General features: G+C 29.9%; 1 protein-coding gene across 1 annotated transcript in view; it reads right to left on the bottom strand.

Annotated features, from left to right (window-relative positions):
• LOC126735237 (titin) overlaps window positions 1-16975 on the bottom strand; it is a 121454-nt gene extending 104479 nt beyond the window's left edge. Inside the window, exon 1 of the mRNA XM_050439190.1 lies at window positions 16675-16975. The gene's annotated coding sequence lies outside the window, so the exon portion shown is untranslated. The remainder of the gene's footprint in view (window positions 1-16674) is intronic.
• Between the last annotated feature and the right edge of the window lie 8086 nt (window positions 16976-25061).

The following is a 25061-nucleotide window of genomic DNA, read 5'->3' as shown; positions in this document are numbered from 1 at the left end:
ATTTTTATTTCATTTCTGTTAAAAAAAGATATTGCCCTTAGACAAACATTATTGAAATACAAAATTCCGAGATTCTTACTATAATACCAAACAAATTCTTAAGCTAAATTTTAGATAATAAAATGACCTGGAGAGACCATTTTAACCATTTTAAAATTAAGTGCACTGATTATATAAACCTAATAAAGATGTTAGCGAACTCAAAATACAACAAATCCAATACAAAATCTATGCCTTAGAGTGTATACTAGAACTTTTCCAACTAGTCCAATAACCGGTTTAAGCTGTATAACAGGAATCAGCCTCTCAACATCAGACGCACTACTTCTAAAATATTTAACTAAACTATGGTGATCTTAAACCCAAATAAGCCATTATAGAAAAAGGATTTTCAAACACAAATACCAGAGGTCTCATACACTCGAAGCAGCCATTATTTCGCCTAATATAATACTGTCGAAATCACTTAAAATTTATGATATAAAGCTCCTTGAGGTAGGCCATTAAACCAACTATAACTTTCCACCCTGGATGTACATTAATGTAGGTATAGACTTAAATCTAACTAAATTCTATAAAGAATCCACACATCATAAAATATTGAGAATAATTACTCCGACCATACTTTTTTCTCAAGACATTTTTAACAAACTTGTCAAATAAATTAAAATAGCAATATACTTGCAGTAAAACTACATACTATTGAAGAAGTAATTATTTTCATAAAAAACATTTTCTTCCAATAAATTCTTAATTGCCTCACACTCTCTCACCTCATTATATACTCTTAGAAAGTATATTTGTGAACATCCAGCATTCATAAATATTCAAAATGGCATAATCAAGTGTAAAAATATTAGTTTTATCTGGATTCTTAGTCTCGGGAATGAAACAGCTGATAATATATTTCCATAAATAAATAATGAAATACAGAAACTAATTCAACTCAAACTGGATTTAGACGGAACTGCCAAGCAATAAACTTCTTGAGATAATCCAAATACAACCTTCGCCTTACTAAGATGTAAATTAAAATAAAAAAGACCTAACAATTATTTGTAGAATTCTTATAGATTTCACAAAAACCACACATAAATATATTTTAAAGAAAGAAAATCAATCAATTGCAACGACTATAATCTTACCATAAAGCATATGTTTACACATTGCAATAAATACATACATTAAAAATAAAACACCAATTACCAACAAGCACTAATCTAAAAAGATAAGTGATAAGTAAAGTATAGAGTGCTAAATGGCCTCAAATGCTGATTGAGATTCCCTATAACCCCTCCAAGTTTGTCCCACTAATTATAAAATATCCTGCATATTTCTTTTTTTAAATAAAATGGTTTTTCCTAATATTAAATATTTTTTCTTTTGGCACCTATAACATTGTTCGGAGAACCCATTCAATTCCTAAATGCAATAATATACTTGAGGTATAATATATTTTTTGATATACCCAGGAGCAGAGCTTTTATTGACGGATCTCTGAGCTCATTTGATCTTTTCAATATTCTACTTTACTTTATTTTTTAAAATAAATATAAAAGTTAAAAATTTTAAAATATAAATATAAAGCTTATAAATCAGCGGTAAAAAAAATTTAATTTAATACTGAGTTAGTTGGAATAGATTAGGTGGAACTGGATACCATGCCTATATAAGTCTATTTTTATTGTTAACTGTTTTCTTACAAATCTGGGAGATGAACTAGGGGCATTACATCTTCCTGCGAAGAGATCTTTTACTTGACATTTCTTCTAATGCTTCTACTATATGTATCTCTAGCTAAGGTTAAATATACAGAATGGCACAGTAAAAATAGTCAACACCCCTCCCCCAACTTTTAACATAATGATCCTAGAAACTACACGCGGCTCGGCTCACAACCAAAAATAAACGAAAACCAGATGTTCCTCTCAATGGCCATCATTCACCCAAAAGCACAATTAACTACCTCCACTTGACAAATATTCTTCCGGTGGTACCAAAACTACGGTTTTTAACACTCACGGTCTGCTATCGGGGCGTCGGCATCAACTTCTGTTTTAAATAACATTTATGAGACATTTATTTTGACTTTATTGCGAGATAAGACACTTAAGAGCAGGTATAGAGTGCGGGTTATTCAACAAAATCTCTTAATAACCCCCCATGGGGTGACGTAAGAGAATTTTTATTAGTGCACTCGTCTTTCTTTAATATCAATTATTTTTCCGTCTATCTTTCTCACATCACATGATTTAACAGCCAATATACAAACATGCTGTTACCATGTAGTAATAAGGCATATTACAAGCATATAAACACTTTGGGAAAACGCCGGTGTACGTTTAGGAATTTATACGTATTAAATTATATGTTAAGGAATAATGTAATAGAATACAAATTAGCGAGAAGAATTGAGAAAGCGTCAGTTCTATTATAGGCATTAGGTTCAGATGACCGACTCAATTGTCATGATTTTATTGTTCTTTAAGCTTTTTTCGGGGTCACAAGAAATCGGTTATTTTTTTTTATACATACATAATTAGACACGATTTATTTAACGCCAATTATGTGCACTATTCAAAAATTAAAGTATTAAATTGATCAATAATTGTATTTAATTTTAGAAAAGTTGTTATAGCATAACTTAATTGGACATGAGTATATTTGTTTGAAAATCCCAATTACTACAGGGCTGGTTAATACTCGATCTTCTAGGGTTCCAGATAATTTTATATTCACATCAGCTGTTTTACCCAGCTGCTCTATTGGCCAACTTTACCGTTATAATTCTTTCCTTTTGCAGAACTATTTCATATTTAAATTATCAACAAACAAGCGAGACCAGATTTAATTTGCATATAAAAACCGTAATTTTTGGGTGATTTTATCTGGGTTTTTTTTGGATGGTTCAAATTCGTATAATTAAGTCCCGTTTAGGCGTTAGGTGACTTTATGAGAACCGTTTGGTTTTGCAAATAAATAAATTAGATGCCAGTTTGTTCGTTTTTTTGATAACCGTGAAAATGTACCTTGATTTTATTGTTTTGATCGCCTCTTACATACTCTTGAAATTTTTCCAAAATGCGTTGCAACAGAATATTAAAAATGGGGTTTATTAAATGAGGCCACGGCCAAGAATCGACAAATACGAACCCAGACGCATACTGAGTGCTATACCGTAAACTTTTCTTTAATTTGTATGCACAAAATGCTTCTTAGTACGAAATCCGCTTAGTATTTAGGCAATTTCAGGGACGTAAATGGACTCGATTTTTGACAAAAATACAACAGATTTGACCGCACGAATACATTGTCGCGTGACCTTTTCCATTAATCAAATAAAAAGTACAAAACGTCACCCTGGTGGTAATTTTTTTCGTCTGGCAGGTTGCATTGTACGAGTGCAATTTTCTGTTTACATTTATGTGCTAATATTTACACATATTTATTACACGTAGCCTTGCCTTAAGAGTGACCGCCTCTAAAATAATTTCTCTACGTAAAGTCTTATGTTTTTTTTTGCTGTACGTCAGCCCCTTATCCTCGCTCATATTTGACTGTCGTGTCTGCACATTCATCTAGAGAGATATTTGTCGATAAACAACGTTAAGGCTGTTTAAATAGTTTAATGTGGACAAGTGGGGTTTACTTTGCTTTATCTTGGTTAAGAAGCAAACACGATACCCATGGGGATAGTATGAGACAAAAGGATTTAATGGTGTTCGATTAATTTAGGATATTTCATGTGTATATTGAGAAAGTTAATCTGGTAAATCGTGTCCAATTAAGTTATGCCATTAAATCAAATTAAATTATTATATAATGTAGGTAACATAATATTTCTTGTTCAACCCTAAGCACTTAGGCAACCTAATACTTGTGCGTGGTTTCATATATAAAAATAATTGTTCCTTAGAAAAATTAGCTACAACAACAAACAAATTAGTAAATATTTCAATATTTAGAATCACAAGTCAAAAAACCACCTATACATCCACAGAAAAAAAAAACAACTACTTAAATGAATTTAGATTAATACCAGTGCAATAAAATAATAATAGTAACAACAAGTAAATAAATAAATATTTTTTGTTTACAGAATGAAAAATATTTAGCCATGATATTGTGTCCCCAAATCAGTTTAGTGTGCACGATGGGAATTTTAATCTCTTTTGTTATTTATTATTTTAATTTACGTTAGCAAGAAATTATAGAATTTGGCCCCCAAGCAGTCTGTTTTAGTTTAGTGTGATGCATAACTTTTTTTATAAATGACCTTTAAAAACCTATTGCAATGTACTTTTATAGGTACCAAACACAAAGAAGGAGAACACAAAGTTTAGTGCTTAAAATTTCTAATTCTTTCAGCAAAATAATTTATGTGTTTTGCCCATTTGAGATATTGATCAATTAAAGCTCGTAAATATTAAGCATTTAAGTGTAATGCTTAAATCTATCACACAAAGCCTCTCTAGCCTCCTGCCATGGTTTGCTAATTTAAAGATTTAAGCAATATCATCATCATATACTATTTAACTACCATTTGTAATCAAACCATTTGACCTGACAAAGGCATTTTTTGAATAGAATAATGCCAACAATAATGGAAATAATTAAATATTCAATTTAAAAAATAAATAACCGTTTTGAGATCAGACACTCCTAGAATACCTAATGCTTACTAACATGGAGATTGCAAATAGGATAAATAATCCAATGTTTTACAACGCCATTAGGGGAGAAGGTTCTTGATCTGACCCTCATAACTAATAAATCTCTTGACATGATCAGTGACTTGAGAGACTCTGAAGAGCACTTTATGTCGAATCATAAACACAATCTTCTTGAAGTAAGGGATTCTATTAAGAGTCAATCGCTCTACAAAAATCCCAGGGCAACAGATTGGTTGAGACACTCGCAAGATCAATGGAAACACATTTTTTCATTCATCACCCGAGGAATTGGATGCATCAGTAGAAAAACTAACTGATAGGATAACATTCGTATTTTAGGACAATTGTCCGGTTAAGATAAAACCTATCTCGAAGAAGGTACCTTGGTAGAATATACATATTGAGACACTGTGCAGCAAAGCAAGATTGGAATTCAATAGAGCCAAAAGAACTGGACAGTGGGAAAGGTACAGGAAGGTTGTAACCACTTATAACAGAAAATGTAAGAAGGCAATCATGAAAACCTCTTTGTGAGAACCTTAAGGACGTCCCAGCCACAGCCAGATTGCACAAAGCCCTTTCAAAGGGGATAGGCACAGTGAAGGGGCAAATAGCACCTACATAAGATACTTTCAATAGGACTTTAGAGCTTCGTTTTAGAACTCACTTTCTTGACTGCAGGTTCGGAGCTTTGGATACTGACACTCAAGGGGCATTGACACATGTTTATGAATGGAGACCAGCCAGGTCATCAGGAAGATAGTGAACTTTAAAGAGAATAGAATGGACTGGGAATTCTTTTAGACCTTACAAGTCATCGGGGTCAGATGGCTTTTTTCTACAGTTGTCAAGAGGTTCTAGCCTCTATTGGGAGATGTTCAATATCTTCCAAACAAGTCTAGCATTAGGATATGTTTCATGGGCGGTAGGGATCATATTCATACCCAAGAGTGGTAACAAACCCCCGAATGTCCCAAGTCCTACAGGCTAATTAATCTATCCTCTTTTAAGTTGAAGACAATGGAAAAATTATTGTACCAATGCCTCAATATGAAGGTATTCTCCATGAAAACGTTGCATGAACTCCAATTCATCTACCAGAAGGGCAAATCAACTATTACAGCATTGCAGAAAATAGTTCGGAATATCGAAAAGGCCTTGAAATCCAAAGAAATAGGAATTTATGGACATCAAGAACGACTCTTTCGCAATTAAAACAGCACCTTCTAATAGATGAGCTGATTCGGCCATAGTAAGAATGGAATTTGCAGAATGGACGCAAGATACCCTGTGAAAAGTGCACTTTGGAGGGGCTATTTATAAACCCGGCGAAGATGACCATTGGTTAATTTACCAGGAAAAGATGATTTTAGTCTTTGAATGAGCGGCATCGAGATCGTTTCCAGGGAGAGCATCTGGGTCTCACCTTTGATTAAAAACTCACCTGGGAAGCACACTTCGAATCATTACATGAAAAGGCCACGAGGAACCTTTGGAACGCAAGAGAACTACTTGGTAGATTCTGAGGTCTGAGCCTTAAAATGACTTATTGGATATAGACCCAGGCGGCGAGGTCCACCATACTCTATGGGGCTCTGGTATGATAAAGGAAAACGGAGCAGAAAACATAAATATCTTGACTGTGCAGGTTACAAAGACTCAGTGTGATCAGCAACAATGTTGTGCATGGAGACTCTTTTAAATCGCTCAATATGCCTGTAAAAATCTCAATCTACAGGAAAGAAAACCTTAAGGTGAGCAACCTTACTGGTCATTTGACAATCCTGACGTGAATGTGGGATATGGATACGGGAATATTAGGGACCACAAATTCCCAAGAGGAATATGGCTAGGAATCGGATCACTCTGGTCTGGGTATGAGGACTTGCGAGGAATGAGACGGTGAACATCTACGCAAAAAAAGGGGCCAAGGAAAACTTTATTGGACTAAACCCATCTTTTAGGTTTATTGAAGTTGTCCTTAAAGGAGGGATCGTGAAACAAACATAGTCCAGGATGATGCGACATTGAAATGATACCAATGGATCGGTTCACAAAAAGATCCTGAGTTTCGAAGCTGGAAGGGCGGATCTAGCTCTAAGATTGGACAGGAAATGCCTACGGATGCTGGTAGGGACGCTCACAGTCCCTATAAGAATGAGCTTATGTGACACAGGCATCTGCAGATTTTGCGGTGAGGAAGAGGAGTCGATGAACACTTGAATAAAAATTGTAGAGCACTAGACAATAGGAAATACAGGATTCTGCACATTTATGTGGTGAGTAAAGAGGATTTGCTGGCACTCTCACTGAAGGAGCTTATCCTGTTCGCAAACGTATTGAATAGATAGAGACAGGAGAAGTACAGTAGATCGCCAATGGGCGCAGTGCAAAAGGCCACCATGTGACAGACCCCACTGCATTACATTACATTACATTTTTTCTTTCTTCTTGATTTACTTAATTACTTATAAAATACTTAAGGTATAATAATTGATATATTATTTTCTGTTTTTTTTTTCTTGACACATTGTGTCCAATTAAGTTATGCCATAATTACTTATCATTTTTCTTTCTTTACTTTTTTTTCTTCCCTTTGACTTAAAGTTGCTCATTTTTTATATTTACGATTTAATTAGTTTCTCGAATAATAGGAAATGGGTTCGAAAAAAATGCGAAAATATTAGAAAAAACTTTGAATTTTTATCGATTTCTTAAAACTTTGTTGATTATGCAGAAGTTTCTAGGAATTTTATGCATAGCTCTTAATAATCATAATATATATTTATCTTGCTGCATGTGAATTACAGAATTTTAATATTATAATAGGGTACAACATAAATATAAGAGTTGGATAACAAAAAAGTAATTATTTTTAGACACCAGGTTTATATTACAAATAAATACATATAAGAAACTATTATATAAAGTGATAAAACTAAGACACTTATCAATAAAACTTAAAAATTAAACGAAGATTTTAAAGAGAATTAAAATAAAAGTAACAACTAATATTAAAGTTTTAAAATATGCATTTTTAATAATCGTTTAAAATAATTGAAATTATCTCAGATTTTTAGGATAAATTATAAAACCTATTGAAATTAAGATAAAATACATTTTAATAAATAATTTCAAGTTTTAGAGACTCCATATCCCAAATTTGAAAATCAACAATTTTATTCAAATACCGGCAAAAGCGTACCAAATTTAGGAAAAAAAATTGAAAATCTGGAAAAGTTGGACGAAAGACCTCAAAATCTCAATATTAGGGCAATTGTTACATTTCTACATTTGTCATAGAGGTAATATAAAGAACCGTCCAGCGTTTCCATTTAGGTTATGCATACTTATGTTATAAATTATGTAGTAAGGTGACTTTTGTTCAATTGATATTAAGATTTTCGTAAGTCATAGCTGGATATTTTAAAAAATTAAATAAAAGAATTTTTTAACAATTTTTTTTCCAAAATCCCGATTTTTTTCAAATTGGAGTTTTGACGACCAAAAAGCCCTTGAATCAACATAGAAATAAACTGATATATAATAATCATTTTAAACAATAAAATTACTGTGCTAAGGCAGTAGCTAAACTCCGATTTCCTTTGGAATGTCCATTAAGCCATCGGCAAGTTTAATAAAATTTATCGTAATAATAGCAAGAGAAAAAATTCAAGTCGCGAATACGGCAGTACCACGCAACCTACTTCCAGCATTTATTTCTAAGTAACTTAATACCTTAACAGGCTCCTTAACGTTTTCTACAACTACGACTCGAAAGGTTAAAGCCACCGAGTACTCACTCGGAGTGTAATAAAAGTCGCGTTTTCGGTATCGCGTAAGAGAAGAGAAATAACTGGCCACACCACGGCACACAATACACCGGACAGACATGAATGAATCGCTTGTTTCTCTTGACTTTTAAACTTGACAATGAAAAAGTTTATTTCCCTCTGCGGACAGATAAAATTTACATTTTACCACATTTTGTGTTTGTGGTACGAACTAATGGGTGTTAATTAGGAGATACGTTAACTTATCTAAGGATCTTTTTTTTATGTAACTGGTTATAAATGACTTTTGTTTTTTATATTATTGTCTCATTGCCTAGTGAAGATTCCCTTAATTTTTTCGAGAGGAATGGATGAGTGGTTCCAGATACTACAGAGCACTCGAATTTTAGACATATCAACCAGTATACGAGAAATTATTAACTCATTGCAAAGGAGCAGCTGCAGAGCGATCGTGATGAAAATAATATAATTGTTTTTAGTCAATCGGGATTTCGAGCAGGACATTCTTACGAGAATGATGATTGCTTTCTGTGAGGAGTTTCTTAGGGCAATTGATGACAATAATCTAGTTTCAGCTGCATTTTTAGAAGAGCTTTTGAGGCTGTCGTTTGGGATATTTTAATTGAAACATTAGACAATATAGATGTAAAACGCTCAGCCTTGGATTGCTTAAAATTTGAATTCTTGATATTGAAAAAACTTTCATGCTCATTGTGGATTTTATAACCATAATAGGCAAAAGTTGAACAAAGTTTAACTTTATTGTTCTGTATTCCCAACTAGAGAATAGCGGAGTTCTAGAATTAAGGCAATCCTCGAAGTCCTAGAATGCAATTGGTTGCACCTGTGATAACAATGTTAAATGTCTTACAAATATTGTCTGTACAGGAAAAAATATCGCTGAAAACTTTTACTTATTTATATTTAAGATCAAAAATAGAATGAAGTTCATGACTATTATACTGGAAACTGTCCTGATTTCATCCTAGTTAATTTTGTTGCAATTCTATGTTAAGGTTTGTTTAATCGACTGCCAAAAAATATTATGGAATGTAATACTGTAGTGTCTGAATGTCTAATTGCTTTAGAATGATTGTTGTTTTATTGTATGTATTTTTCTCTTGTTTTTTTACTAATACGGTAGCTGTATACTTCGTATTATTCAAAATTTCAAGGTAATATGATGTCAGTTATATGTAATGCATAATTTAAATAAAAATCATATGCATGTTTCTTTATATTGCCATTATAATATTGTAATATTATTTCTTAGGTCTTTAGAAAATATACTTAACTTGGCTTAAAATTCATTAAAAAAAAGAGACGTTTTTACGAAATTTGAAAAAAAATTTAAACAATTATTAAATAAACTTAAAAAAGCTTTGCTAGGTTTGATGGGTTTTCAATTTTTTTTGGATTTCAGAAAAATTCTGAAGTTAAACTAAAACTTGTGTTTATAGTTCTCAGTATAACTGTTTTATCCGAAATAAAAAAAAAATTTCTTTAAATCTGATGGTGCATAGAGCTGGCACAAGCTAGCTACTATACCTTTAAAATAAATAATTTTAATATTATTTATTTCAGTATAAGGAGTATTCTTCTGTAGAATTTTGAGTAATTCTTGAATGAAATTACATGCAATATTAGAAATTACTGAATTAAGTGAAAGCAATTTATTACACTGCACTATAAATAATGTTTCGATACGAGTGACTGGCATATATTGTCCACCTTCTGTAAATTCAAATATGTTTCTAATACACCTAATAAATAAAGGATTCACAAATAAAAATAATGATGTTAGAGTAATCATAGGTGATCTTAATATAAATATCCTGTACGAAACTGATATTAGTATAACTCATTATTTGAATATTATAACACAAAGTGGATTTTCATTATGTAAAAATTAACCAACAGGAGCCACAAATCATACTTCAACAGCACTTGATCATATATTTTTGAATATGGCACAATCAAGAAACCAGGATATAACACTTTTAATTTTTAAAAGTTACTTGATTGATCATTACCGAATTGGGATATTAATTCAAAACGAACAAAAAAATTATTTAAAATCAAACAAAATACAACAGAAAATTAATATAACTATAAAAATTTTATAAAAGAACTTACAAGGGAATCATGAAAAGAAGTATTTTCCAATTCTGATATTGAGTCATCATATAATATCTTTAAAAGAAAATTTTACTTGTACTAAAAAACTAGTTTGTTTTGTCGTATGTATTTTTCTCTTATTTTCATACTTAACAATATTATTTTTATACTGAACAATAAAACATACATGTACACAATACTACCGTATTGTGTCCTTACTTGTATTTTGTAAATGTTTATGTATGCAATACAATTGCGAATTTTATTGTTTTTTTTTTCGATGCATAAATTAAGTGAAAGCCTTAAACGTTTCTTTATTTTGCCAATATAATAATATTATATAGACAAAATAATCGCTATATTTGTTGGGATTTTTAATCTTCTTATGATTCTAGAAAAGTTCTAAATTTAAATTAAAAATTGTGAAAAATTACATAATGACACCCAAAATACAATTTTGTTAACAAATTTCAGAAAAAAGAAATCTATTTAACAATGGCTGTTTTATAATCAGATTATAAATTCCATATAACAGAACATAATTACATAAATATAACTTATTTAATATACATAATGTAGAATTAAACTCCAAATTCGAGTATAAAAAAATGAGAATAAATTAATTTTTTTTTTAATTTAATACATTTTTAATAAACTTTGAAAATTTTATTTAATTAACTAATTAGTATGTAAAATAAATATGAATTCTAAAAATTCAACGAAAATTTACCTAAAACTCCGTTATTTATTATTAATGCATAATCTAAACAGAAAGGATGCACGCTTTTGTATAATTTTCACTATGATCTACGTAAAATGAAAATTCTTATCCTTGTATTTATTTTTTTATGAATTTTTTGAAATTTGCTTTAGTCGTACTAGCAAATTCAAATTAATTATCTGAAAAAATATAATTTTTTCAACTTTTACAAAAATACTAAAACCGTTACCAAATTAAGTAAAAATTCCTCTTCCAGAAATCTCATCTATTCAATGGTAAATTTTGCCAAAATTAGAATATTAATTATTATTAAGAAAATTAAATTATTAATTAAATTTAAAAAATACATAAATATTTCAACTTGTATTATAACATATGCAAATAACATTTTTGACACTTTTCTTGGTGATTTTCTATATATTTTCGTAAATTTAGTTAAAGAAAAACATGATCAGAAGCCTTTCTAATAAGTTTTATTATTTTCATTAGAAATGATATAACAATTATTTTATTTAAACTATTACTTATTTTAGCTATTAATTAGGAGGTACATACATGCGTTAACTTTTCTAGGGTACTTGTTTTATGTACCTGGTTATAAATGACGTTTGTTTTTTTATCATTAGCTCACTGAATTGTGAAGATTTATCTAATTTTATCATCTCAGTTTTAGTTTAAATATAATTCCTAATTACAATTAAAATTAATATGATTTCAGTTATTTATAATGCATAATTTAAATGAACATTGTACACGTTTATTTATATTAACAGTATATTATTGTCAATACAGAATAATTATTATATTTATTAGGTTTTTAGAAAAAATATTCTTAACTTGGGTCAAAATTACCAAAAAAACATATTGTATGTCCAAAATTAGAGTTTTTCGAAGAATTTTGAAGAACTATTTAATAAACCTGAAAAACATTTGCTATATTTATTGGAACTTAGAAAAAAATTCGACTTAAAGAAAAATGTCATAAGGGAGCTATTATATAATAATCTTTTAATCGAATTTTAGAAAAAAAAATTCTTCTTCTTTCAATCAAAATTTCTCCTCTACATCTCTTAAGTTTATAAATTTGAAATATTCTACGAAGCGTAACATAACTATGTCTATATACCTTATCTAATATACATATTTTAAATTGAAACGACGGCCATTCTTTTATTTTAACAATTATCTTTAGTTTCAGCAGTTGATTTATAAATTTTGACAATTTTATTCAATTGACTACTTAATACATAAAAGAAAAATCAATTCAAATTCAATAAAAAAAACATGATTGTGTACTTTTTTTATAATTTTTAATACAGTGAAAAATATTCTTTAAGTTGTATTTAATTATCAATTTTATAAATTTCAAAAGTTTTACTGACTTGAATATTGCTAAAATCGTACTGGGTAGTGGGTAAAAGTAAGCTTATAAAAATATAATTTAATTATAATATATACATATATAAGTAAGGATATTATGTAAACAAATAAAAAACCGTTGGAAAACTATTTAAAAATTTTTAAATTAGTATTGTACAGAAAAGTCAATTTTTAGTTTTTTTTCCAGTATTCTTAACCTTTAAATGATTTAATTTATGCTAAAACTATATTGAAATTAAAAAATAAATAAATTTTTCAACTTATATCACAAAACATATAATTGAAATATCTTATATACTTTATTTTTAACTTCCTGCTTTTTTATTAATTTTTACCAAATATATAAAAGATAAATTTCGTTGTGAATAAACTTGAGGATTAGGATAACTTTTAATTTATTTGTTGGTCTATTTTTTCGGTCTATACATTTTTTATAATGAGCAATTTATTATTCCTAACATTTGTTTTAATTCCTTATTTCAAAAACTCGATTTTTTGGTAACTATTTTATGCATTTTTTTTATGCAACATCAAAAACTCTTTCAAGTCCAAGGTTCAATGTGCAGTATCTTATACCATCACTTTATGCAAATAAACCTGTGCGGAAACACACGGTATGTATTGCGGATTCGGAGAATCTCAGGCTTACCATTACCGAGGTTCAAAAAATTATTATTATTTTCTTATAATATATACATTTTTTATATTATTTTTATTTTTATATTAATACTATACTTTTATGTGTTTTCTTTATAATTATATTCTCAATATTTATTTGCTTAAATAAATGTTATTAAGAAGTAACAATTTTATAGGATGCATAACTTTAATGAGGTTGTTGCGCGTATTTTATAGACTTTTTGCAGTTAAATATACTTTAATATTAGCGTTTTCCATAATATACAGGCGAAAACTAAAATATGACTTCAAAAAATTAAATTTTTTTTTTTTTTAATTATAATTGTGTCATATAAAGTATTTCAATAAAATTTGAAATGAAGCTACTATGGTGGTAAAATATTTTTTTTGGACATTATTATGAGTAGCAATATAAACTCCACATACATCAGAGGCACACGATATTAATCAGTAATAAATTAATGTATATAAATGCATAATTTTATTAAGGATGAGAACTTGATTTTTTTGCTAATAATACAAAAAAATTTATTAAATTTACCAATAACTTAATAATGATTTTATAATGATTATCAGATATAAATTTATTTTTATATTGATTTAAGGGCTTTTCGGTCTTTAAAGCTTCTTAATAGGGTCAAGATTTGCATGAAAAATCGGCTTATTAGAAAAAAATTGAATAGTGCTTTTATTTCACGCAATCTTATTACAGAATTTATAACATGATAATTAATAATTTAAACGGAAACGATGGACGTCTTTTTTTGTATTACCTTTATATATATATTTGAGATTTATGTAAATCTTTTACAATTTTTTTATTTTCTTCAGAAATTTAATATGCTATTATTGATTCGATAGATAGAAGCTTTTCCAGGAATTCTTATAGTCCAGTTTTTCATAATTATTTCTAAAAATTATCAATTTTTAAAGTCTGGCTATGTGTCCCTAGAACTTGAGATTTCTGGAATATTTGCAAATTTATTCAAAAATTTTGTTTATGAGTTTTTAAAAATTAGTATATATTAATCTTTTTTACTTTTCCTATTTTTACATTCTAGACTTTGTGTACATTAAGTTTTATTATAAGTTTATTCAGTTTTTCCATACCTTTTTTATTTCTGTTCTCAGTATAATATTTTGAGTGGAGAATAATTATTGGCCTATATTATGTGACTCAAAATTTGTGTTTTTCGAAGAATTTTAAACGATTATTGTACACCTAAATAATAAAACAATCTAAATCCACCTAAAAAAACTTTGTTCTTTGTTAGGATTTTAGGGAAATTCTCAACTTAAATTAAAAACTGTGAAAAATTAAATAATAGTACCTAAATTACAATTTTTGAACGAATTTCAGAAAAAAATTAAGTTTTCTATTTAGGAATGGTTGCCTGATAATCAGGTTATAAATTCCATATACCTGAATAATATGGTCACGTACATATATCTTATTAAATATGCATAATGCAAAATTAAGCAAAAAAACTATTTTTATTTTACCAATTTATTGCAAACTAAATATAAAATAATTGCCATAGCTATTAGGACTTTAATTATTTTTTAGATTTAAATAAAAAAAAATATGTGTCAAACTCGGGTATAAAAACAAAATTAGAAGGTCCTTTGTTCCTAATTTGAGGTCCTTTGTAAAAGTCTTACAATTCTTTAATTTTGTACAGAAATTTATGGTGCTATATGCAATATTTTTAATAAGAGAGATATACCCTATAGAAACTTTTCCAGGACTTCTTATGGTTCACTTTTCATAATTATTTCTAAACATTGTTAATTGTATGGGGTCTTGAACTTGAGATTTCTGGAATATTTCCAGACATTTATTCTAAAATAGAATACAGACTGGAACAGAACTGCTTTATTTATTAGGTGTTTAAAATATAAACTTATAACTTTAGTAAAAATTCACAAAAAGAAAGACTATGTGGGCCAAAATTCGCCTTTTTCCAAGAGTTTTAAACAATCATTGAATACACCTAAAAATAATCTGTTGTTTGCTAGAATTTCTAATCTTCTTAAGATTTTAGTAAAAATTCTCAACTTAAATTAGAAATTGTGAAAAATTAGATACTAGTATCCAAAATACAATTTTTTAACAAATTTCAGAAAAAAAAAATTCTATTTTACAATGGCTGCCTTATAATTAGATTGTAAATTCCATATACCATTATATACATATGCATAATGTAAATTAAAACGACAAAAGTTTCTTTATTTTACCAATTTATGGCAAACTAAAAGCAAAATATAAATCTGAAATTAGGACTTCAATTATTTTTTGAATTTAAACAAAAAAAAATCATAAAACTTTTGGGCCAAATTTAAGTATAAAAACACGATTAGAAGAAATTTTAGGTTATTCCTATAATAAATCTAAAAACCTTATATTTAATGTATTTTTTGGGACTTTCTTTTTTTTTTAGTATTTTTAATTATTTTTAGTTTGTTTAGTTGACTAATAAATTTTGAAAATTTTACTATTGAAATTTTTACAGATTTTTTATTTTCTTCGACAATTTATTATACTATTCTCAATATACTTAAATAGATGCTATACTCATAGAAACTTTCCCGGGACTTCTTAGGGTTCAGTTTTCGTAATTATTTCCAAAAATTGTTAATTTTTAACGTTTGGGTATAGGTCCCTAGAACTTGAGATACCTGGAATACTTTTCTGAGAATTTTTTTTAAGTGCTTTTAAAATTAATTTTATATTAATTTCTATTAATTTTCCTATTTTTCACATTTAAGACTTTACGTTTATTAAGTTTCAATATATATTTATTAAGTTTCTCGTTATTTCCTTTAAAAATTAGTATTTCTATACCTCCGTCTTCAAATTTTTTAATATTTATTTTATATGAACTTCACTAAGTTTTTTAATTTGTGTCCATAGAACTTGAAATCTTTTACAGAAACTTCTTCATATTTTCATTTCCCAATTTTAGGGTATTGATATTGAACTCTTTGCAACATAACATAACACTATAAGGAAATTAATAAAATCCAAATTGAGCAATTTTAAAGGAACAAACCAAAGAACTCTTAGCAATATTACAGTATTATAATATAATTAGTATACATAAAACTCATAATTTTAATAAAGATGATGCACGGTTCTTTACGATGTTTTTTACTCCTTTTCGTAAATTTTGTCAATCTGTTTTTTTTAACTAAACTTTTGAAATAATGTGAAAATTTAGAGTTGTCTTTTAAATACTCTAGTACCTGAATCAGACTCACTAAATAATTGTATTTTTGGCCAAAAAATAATTAATTTTCAATAAAAACTGTACACATGTACACACACAGAGAAACACAAGCTCCTTACCTCTTAACAAACTGCAACTAAAAAAAAACCACCAACAAATACACTTGCCCAACTTCCTTTAGCAAAACGGGTTACAAGACAGTCCTTTGGCCAATTTCAAATAAAATCAAAAAATAAAAAAAAAATGTGTAAAAATTCGAACGTCCGTTTCGCGTTTACTCGGGATACTTATACCCTATAAAACTCCCCCAAATAAGAAGTTAAAATGAAAAAAAAATTAATTTTAATATCAAAGTTTGAAAAAAAAAACGCGCACCGCGTCAATTGGCGTCCCCAATGTTAAGTTCTTGCACAAGGGACGGCCGAGAAATGAACTCGCACGGAGTGTTGCGTCTTCAGTTTAAATACCAGCAGGGGCGGGGATGCGATGTGGACTCGGATGGTCCACCGACGGCGGAGACGCGGACGACGGCGAAGAAGTTGAAGAAGAAGAAGAAGCGACGCCTGACGTCCCGACGGACGATGACGTCGCGCCGTCCATTCATGACCTCCTCCCCCCCTCTAACCCCGAGGGTAAAGACGAGCGAGATTCTTGCAGGAATTCCGCCGGAATCGCTTCGTTTGTTGCTCGGCTCGTTTTCCCTTGTGTGTGTGAGTGAGTGAGAGAATTGGGCTTGGATGGTGCTGCCATCTGGCTTGGAATTACGTTTAAAACCGTATTTTTTTCATTTAATATTTAATTAAATATTTTATAATAATTTTGTATTATTGTCCTATATTATTGTGTCTGGCCTTTGGCCACTCATAATGTTATGGTCTGGTTTATTTAGTATGTTTCCTTTAATTTACAGTGCATCCGTAAAGTAGCGGATAAATTCAATAAAAATGAATTAGATCGTTTTTGAAAAAAATGCCCGAACCCATCGATTTTAATATTGGGTTTAGGGTGTTTCTACGTGAAAATTAAATATACAGGGTGACTCAAAAAAAGATATGACGTTATCAATATGTTTTTTAAATGGAAACTACCATTTTCTAATACAGAATCAGAAAGAATCCATTTTTTTACAAAGGATATTGTCCAAATAAATAGTGGTTACATAAGCAATTTTGAACGAAAAATGATGATAAAATGTAAAATTAATACCTATCTAAATTAAATGTTGGTGTTTTGGTTTTTTAGTTGTTGTTGACGTTGTTGTTGTCAGTGTCAAAAAGTGAATGTATTTTGGTGCAACTATTTGAAGTATTTTTACATTTGCAAGTGGTGTTTATTCTTTTTAAGAGGCGAAAGCAGTGTCATCCTGCGTTTTATTAGTTACTACACTTTATTACCTCCTGTTATTGTATGAAATATGAAAAAATTAATCCAACGTGAAAGAACCGAAATCTTGTGCATGATTAGTTTCAGAGATATGTCGCGTGCTCAAAAGGAAGTGGTTCAGTTTTTTAATGCAACTTATCCTGATCGGTCACCTATTAGCCAAAGCGCATGGTAAGCAAGAGTTAACAACTAAGTTTCATGAATTCGGGCATATTCAGGATACTCAAAAAGCTGGTCCGGGTTCAATAAATGAAGAAGATGAGATTAACGTTCTGTTAACGGTCCAAGATAATCCCAAAGCCACAATCACAGGCACGGCTTCTAATGTTAATTTATCGCGATCTACTGTGCATATTTTTTGCATATTGAAAAAAGTAAAGTAACCACCCTCATAAAATATTCTTACTTCAAGAGCTATCGGAAGATGATTTTGATCGCCGAAATGAATTTTGTGAGCAAATGCAGCAATTATGTAATGATAACAATAATTTTATAAACCGGATAATATTTTCTGACGAAGCAACGTTTACTCTAAACGACCATGTGAACAGACAGAATTGTCGATACTGAGCGACCAAAAACCCTAATTGGATCACAGAATGTCATACACAACACCCTCAAAAAGTCAATGTGTGGTGCGGTGTAGTGGAAGAAAGAGTTTTAGGACCTTACCTTTTTGAATGACACTCTTACTGGTGACAGATATTTTGAATTTTTTCAAAATGATCTTATCCTCGCTCTGATAACTTTGTATCCGGATTTGGAAGAACCCGACAAGCACCAACGTGATCTTTTTTTCAGCAAGATGGAGTCCCGTCGCACTATGCTTTACCCGTTCGCAATTATCTAGATTAAGTTTTTCCAAATCGTTGGATAGGTAGACGAGGGTTCATTAAGTGGCCAGCTAGATCGCCAGATTTAATTCTCGATTACTTTTTATGGGGATACTTAAAAAGTAAAGTTTATGTCACTAAACCAGCGAGTTTAGAAGATTTAAAAAAACAAATACGCCAGAAAATTAGAAATATTATACCAGATACCATTGACCATGTTCAAAAAGAATTTTTAAATCGCCTTGGTTATTGTCAGATTGTTAACGGTGCTCAATTCGAACATTTAATTTAGATAGGTATTTCTTTAATTTTACATTTTATCATCATTTTTCGTTCAAAATTGCTTATGTAATCACTTATCATTTGTACCATATTTTTTGTAAAAAATGCGTTCTTTCTGAATCTACATTAAAAAATGGTGTTTTCCATTTAAAAAACATATTAATGACTACATAGAAAAACCCTAAACCAAATATTAAAATCGACAGGTTCGAGCATTTTTTAGAAACGGTTTATCTCATGTTCATTGAATTTATCCGCTACTTTACGGATGCACTGTACAGTGCTTTTCTTTGAAGTCCCCCCCCCATTTATTTTTTGAACGGGTCAAAAAATTTTTTTGAAACTTGGCATAAGTAAATTGGTCTATAGATACTATTTTTCACTGTAAACTAGGTAGTTGTAAATTTCAAGATGGCGGCTGGGCGACATCTTGAGAAAAAATTTTAAATAGAAAGGGGGGTCGTGTGGTACCTCATTTTAAAGGTCTCAATGAGTACTTTATAACTTTTATACTTTATACTTTATAATCCTGAAATATTAGGCCCATATCTTAACTCGTTTCAAAATGGCGGCCTAATAAAAAAGTATTTTTTTTTATTTTAACGTTTTATATTTTTATAATTTTTGAATAGGTAAAAATCAGTGTACGAAAATAAATGCGTCACTATTTTATTTTGACATAAAAACGACAGTTCTAAAGGTCAAAATAACACAAAAGGGCCATCTTGAATAAATGCATTAAATAGAAATCTTGTGTTACCTCAATTTTTTTGACCCGTTCAAAAAATAAATGGGGGGGGGACTTCAAAGAAAAGCACTGTATAGTACACTATCTTTATCTCAAGAACCCTTGATCTCAGCCAGTTGGGAAAAAAATGCATAACACAAGTGGCAACAAAAAATTGTCCAAACTATAAAATTCCCAAGTTTTATTGTCCAACAGAAGACAAATCCTAATAGTGTATAAATTTGGTAATGTCACAAATTACAATATCAAACTCAATAACTGGTGCAATATAAAACGAATAGTAGGTAATATATTAAATACTTAAAGAAATAACAATCTAATTCAATCTTATATAACAGATTTGAAATTATTCAGGTCATGCCAAACAGGTCAATATCAATCCGTAACTGAACATCATTGAAACACTTGCATGTTCTATATGGGCCCTTTTTTGGCCAACTTGGTGCCATAAGTATCAAGATAAAATACACTGTGTTTTCTTGTATGAATATAGAGAACAGCAAAATTCAAAGCTGATAAGAGATCTGAGCCATCAATTCGATTGCTGCATACTTTAAATAAAAACACCAAAGTCCATAAACAGCAAATTTCTGAAAAGATAGTGCATCAAATCTTGAAAGCAATAACTGCTGACTGAAGCTTTTCTCAGGGTATACATCATCCAGTCTAAAACTAATATATTTGTAGAGTTTTCGTTGAACTGCTTCGAGCTTGTGAGTATGCACTGCATAATTAGGAAATATAGAAGAAGAGAGATATAGTAGAGAAGCCATAATAGAGAAGCATAGAGTAGACATGATTTTACTAGGGAATTAAATAAAATCATACTGAACCAGAATTAGAAAATAGTTTAATGAAGCCTAGGGTCTTTAAAAAAGATTTTATGATGGTATATACATGAGTATTGAAGATAAGCTTTTTATCAACACAGACCCCCATAAACAGAGTCACAATTTGGAAGTATGGTATGATTTATTACGTAACCAAAATCAATTTCATCTTTGAGCAAGGAAATTGACATCTTCTTAAATTTCTGAAGATTAAGTCGGAGTCTGTTAACTTCACACCCTCCATAAGCCCTATCAAGATCAGCCATGCAGCAATTATCCATAAGCCCTAACAAGTCCTGAACGCATGCAGCTGCAGCATGCGTTCATGACTTGTCCTAATAAAACCTTCATGCTATCCGCAAACAGGAGAAACTCACTGCTGATACTCGTAAAAATGTCATTTATAATGAAAAAAAAATGGAGCAAGGTTGTTTTCCTGGAGAGTGCCATTTGAGGCAATCTAAACCCTTTAAATTCCACAAATTTCAGTTTATTTACTAAGTAGTAATTGAAAAACTCTACTAGATGTTTATGAAAACCAACTTATATAAAGGGCAATTTTTCGCTTTTTTCTTGCAATTGATTTAATTCATAGATATGAATATTTTGAGAAGTAAATTGAACTTGCCTGAAATCAGCAGCTAAAGTAGAGCTGTTAAAGACGCTACTAAAGAAGGTTGCAAAAGTATTAACAATTTGCAATATTGGGGATTCTAGATGTGTTTCTTGCTTGTATAAATTTCCAAAATTTTTTGGAATTATGATGTATAGAATTTTAAGTATTTCTTACATAAACCCTATACGCTACATCAATATAAGACTTAATGGATGCCCTGAGGGCTTTATAAGCATTATAGTCAGCTAATAATTTAATTCTTTTTCACCTACTTAAACTTTTCCTTAAGAGCTGGTATAATTTGGGCATTATACCAGCTGGGATAGTGATATTTATTATTTCGACGTCTATAACTCCAAAACACCATAGAAATTAAAACCGGCTTCATTAACATCATCAAATTCATGAAGGAAATTGAATGAACCTCAGAGATATACTGATATTACATGGAAAAGTTAGCCCTTCTATTTTCCACTAAATTACCTTAAGATATTAATTACCATAACCTTAAATTACAATAACCTTCTAAAGTCTCAGCTAAATTATAGTTGATTTAAAGTTGCAATTCTTTTCGGTACTCTACTCCAAATGATGTAGCAATCGAAGGATGGTAAGCATCCTCCAAGACAAGTGAAACACCACCATCAACAGTGCATGAGAGATTAGCAAGTATCAGATCAAGGATATTACCTTGTATTATACGAATATTATTAAATTGACACAGATCAGAAAATGCCAAGAAGTCATGCAGTAATACCACCTTGATATCAACAGTTGACTCTAGAATTATAATATTAATATTAAAATCACCCATGATTAAGTCTTTCTGATTTTGTACACAGTTAAGAACAAAGATATAGTCACATAAAAACCTGTAATATTCAATTGGAGAATTAGGTGGCCCAAGAATAGCAAATGTAAAAAGAAACCTAGAGTTCGAAACACTAATATTGCAGCAAACAACATTCACCCATGGAATCTGATTCTTCAGGTTCATGAGATCAACTTTGATTGAACATAGACCATTCAGCACACCAAGCATTATTCCACCCTACGGGCGACTACTATACCCTTCAATTTCCTGTCTTTGCGATATATAGTGTATTCACTGTAAAACAACTTCCTGTCGTAGACAACATTCTGCAGCTTCAGTTGTTGCGACCACATCATACTTGCCCTTACATACAGGTTTATAAAAAGCATGAATCTTACTGTTACAACCTCAAACATACAAAAAGATTTTCAACTTTGCAAAGCGGCCGCAACTTTCAAAATAAAATATAAATTTAAAATTTGACCAAAATTATTAAATTTTCTATCGATTCGGTTTAAGCCAAAAAATCGCTATATCTCGTACTGTTCTTAACCAATTTTATTGATCAAGGTGTCATATGGAAGATACTTTTCAGCTCTCTGAATGGACTTTTGTAGTGATTTAGCAAAAACCACATACCAATATCTTTATTCGTTTCGATTTAATGATATCTTAATTTTTTTTGAGTTATAGCCAAATAACTGGGCTTTAATAATAGAAGCAAAAACAAAAAATCGAGTTTTATGTAGTTAATAACTAACAAATAATCGAATTATGGAATTAACTGGAGCATCTAAAACATCTGCTTTAATGATCCAGGAAATGGTAAATCATCGTTGTAACATTTTTTTTTTGTTAATAATGCAAGATATATCTAAATATTAAAACTTAATAAATATAAAAAAAAAATTTTTTTGAATATTGGTTAGTAAAAATGCATTCAGTTTTTATGGAAATAATTTTTTAAGGAATAATTTTTTATTGAATTATTTTCACATTCGCTTCAATCAATAACTTTTCCAATGAAACTTTTTTCTCCTGTTAATTTAGTTACTTTACAAAAAATTAAATACCAGATGCAATTACTGTCGACTACTGAAAAATAAATATTTACTTGAAGTTCGCATCACAAAAAGGTGAAAAAAAACTAGCAACGAATGAATCAATAGAAGCAGCTGCTGAGTCAGAAACATATGAGGAAGAAGAAACAAATGTTGATGGAAATTAAAACAGCAATTCAGATTTGCGAGATGAAATTCAACCATCATCCGACGTTTAGAACTCAGGATAGAATGTAATGACGATTTCGACTGGGCTGCACGATTTCTATTCGAATACTCTCGAGGGGGGAGCAACTGCTCGTATACATAGTTGCATTGGCACAGCGGTAGAACAAGCTCGAAAGGGAAATTCGAAAAACCAAACCTCCTTCAATTCTCTCCAATCAAGTACCCATTCTAAGAGCTGTTCGGCTGTGTGGATTTGAGGTTAGGTTACACAGAACCTACCTTATGAGACAGTTCCAAAATAATTGCACTAAGTGCTAGTTTACGAATTTGCTCTGATGCAGCCGAACAAAAAAACCAATTCGCCCGGGTCAGTGCAAAGCAAGTCGAACACGCACTCAATAGTGCTCTTTCTTGGTTTCTACCAGTCGAAATTGTAATTCTGTTCGAGTTCGCATTGAGTGCCGCTTAGTACAGCTAGTCGAAAACGTCATAAGATATAAATAAATAAATCTGGCCTTTATTGGAAAAACTATACAAGTTTATGGCGAAGTCTAGCAACACTGCTATTCTACTTAACCACAAAAATTGAGAAGAATAGAAACAATCTTATAAAAAACTTATTATTAGATAAAATACACACATTCAAAAAAAAAGACAGAAAAATACAGGTACCCTTCTACTAGCTAACCTAATAACATTTTAAAACACATTTCACCATTGTAAAAAAGTAAAAATAATAATCATCACAATTTTTAAATTTTTTTAATTTCACTTTTTCCTTTTTTTCCCTTTTTTTCCTTCCTTTTTCTTTTTTACTTTTATTTTTATTTTGATGGCAACAGAAACATAATTATCGAATCATGTTATCCAAATAATGTTAACAGTCAGTTAAAGCTTTGAGAAATTAAAGAAAAAAAAAACTTTTATTTTAGCCAAGTTGTTCAGCAAATAAAATTTCTCTAAGTTTATATTTAAACTTTAAAATGTTGAAAGACTTCATGTTTTCAGGTAATAAGTTAAGCAAAGTAATTGAATTATACGCAAACGTTTTTCTAAAAACGGAAGTATGGAATTTGGTAAACGTGTATTTATGTTTGCGCCTAATGTTAATATTATGAACTGTAGACCTAGTAAGAAAAAGACAATCTAACTGAGTTCTATTTATTGATAAATTCGTGGTCTTATGTAAAAAACTATCCAAATGAAGTCTCCAACGATTTTCCATTCTGAGCCATTTAAGCTGGTTAACTTTACGTGATATATGATCAGGTCTACTCAAGCCAAATATCAGTCTGCAACAGGTATTTTGCATGACTTGTATCTTATTTTTTTCAAGATAAGTAAGACATGGAAAGCAAATAAAATCACAATAGTTGAATCTTGATAGTACTAGTAATTCAGATAGCATTTTTGCGAAGATTTGTATTGAGATATTTACGATTTGCGTAAAGAAGTTTTAACACCTCAAAAAAGTTAAGTGGCACTTGATTAATAGAAATATTAATATTATTCTTTAGAAATACTGATTTTTTTTAATTTGCAAATAACATTACGTTAGATTTAGAAGAGTTTAATGTTAGATTATGCTCAGTTGACAAATGCTGAATAATGTCTAATTCTTGATTTACTAAGTCATTAACAATTCTATATTCATCAGGTTTAAATTAAATGTACAGTTGTGTGTCATCAGCATAGGTAACCTTTTTACAATGTTTTAAGGAAGCGAGTAAGTCAGACGTATAAATTATAAATAACAGTGGGCCCAAAATAG

This window comes from Anthonomus grandis, chromosome 1 (genome assembly GCF_022605725.1).
Source record: "Anthonomus grandis grandis chromosome 1, icAntGran1.3, whole genome shotgun sequence".
Classification (NCBI taxonomy): Eukaryota; Metazoa; Arthropoda; class Insecta; order Coleoptera; family Curculionidae; genus Anthonomus; species Anthonomus grandis.
This window is presented reverse-complemented; position numbering and strand designations above follow the sequence as displayed.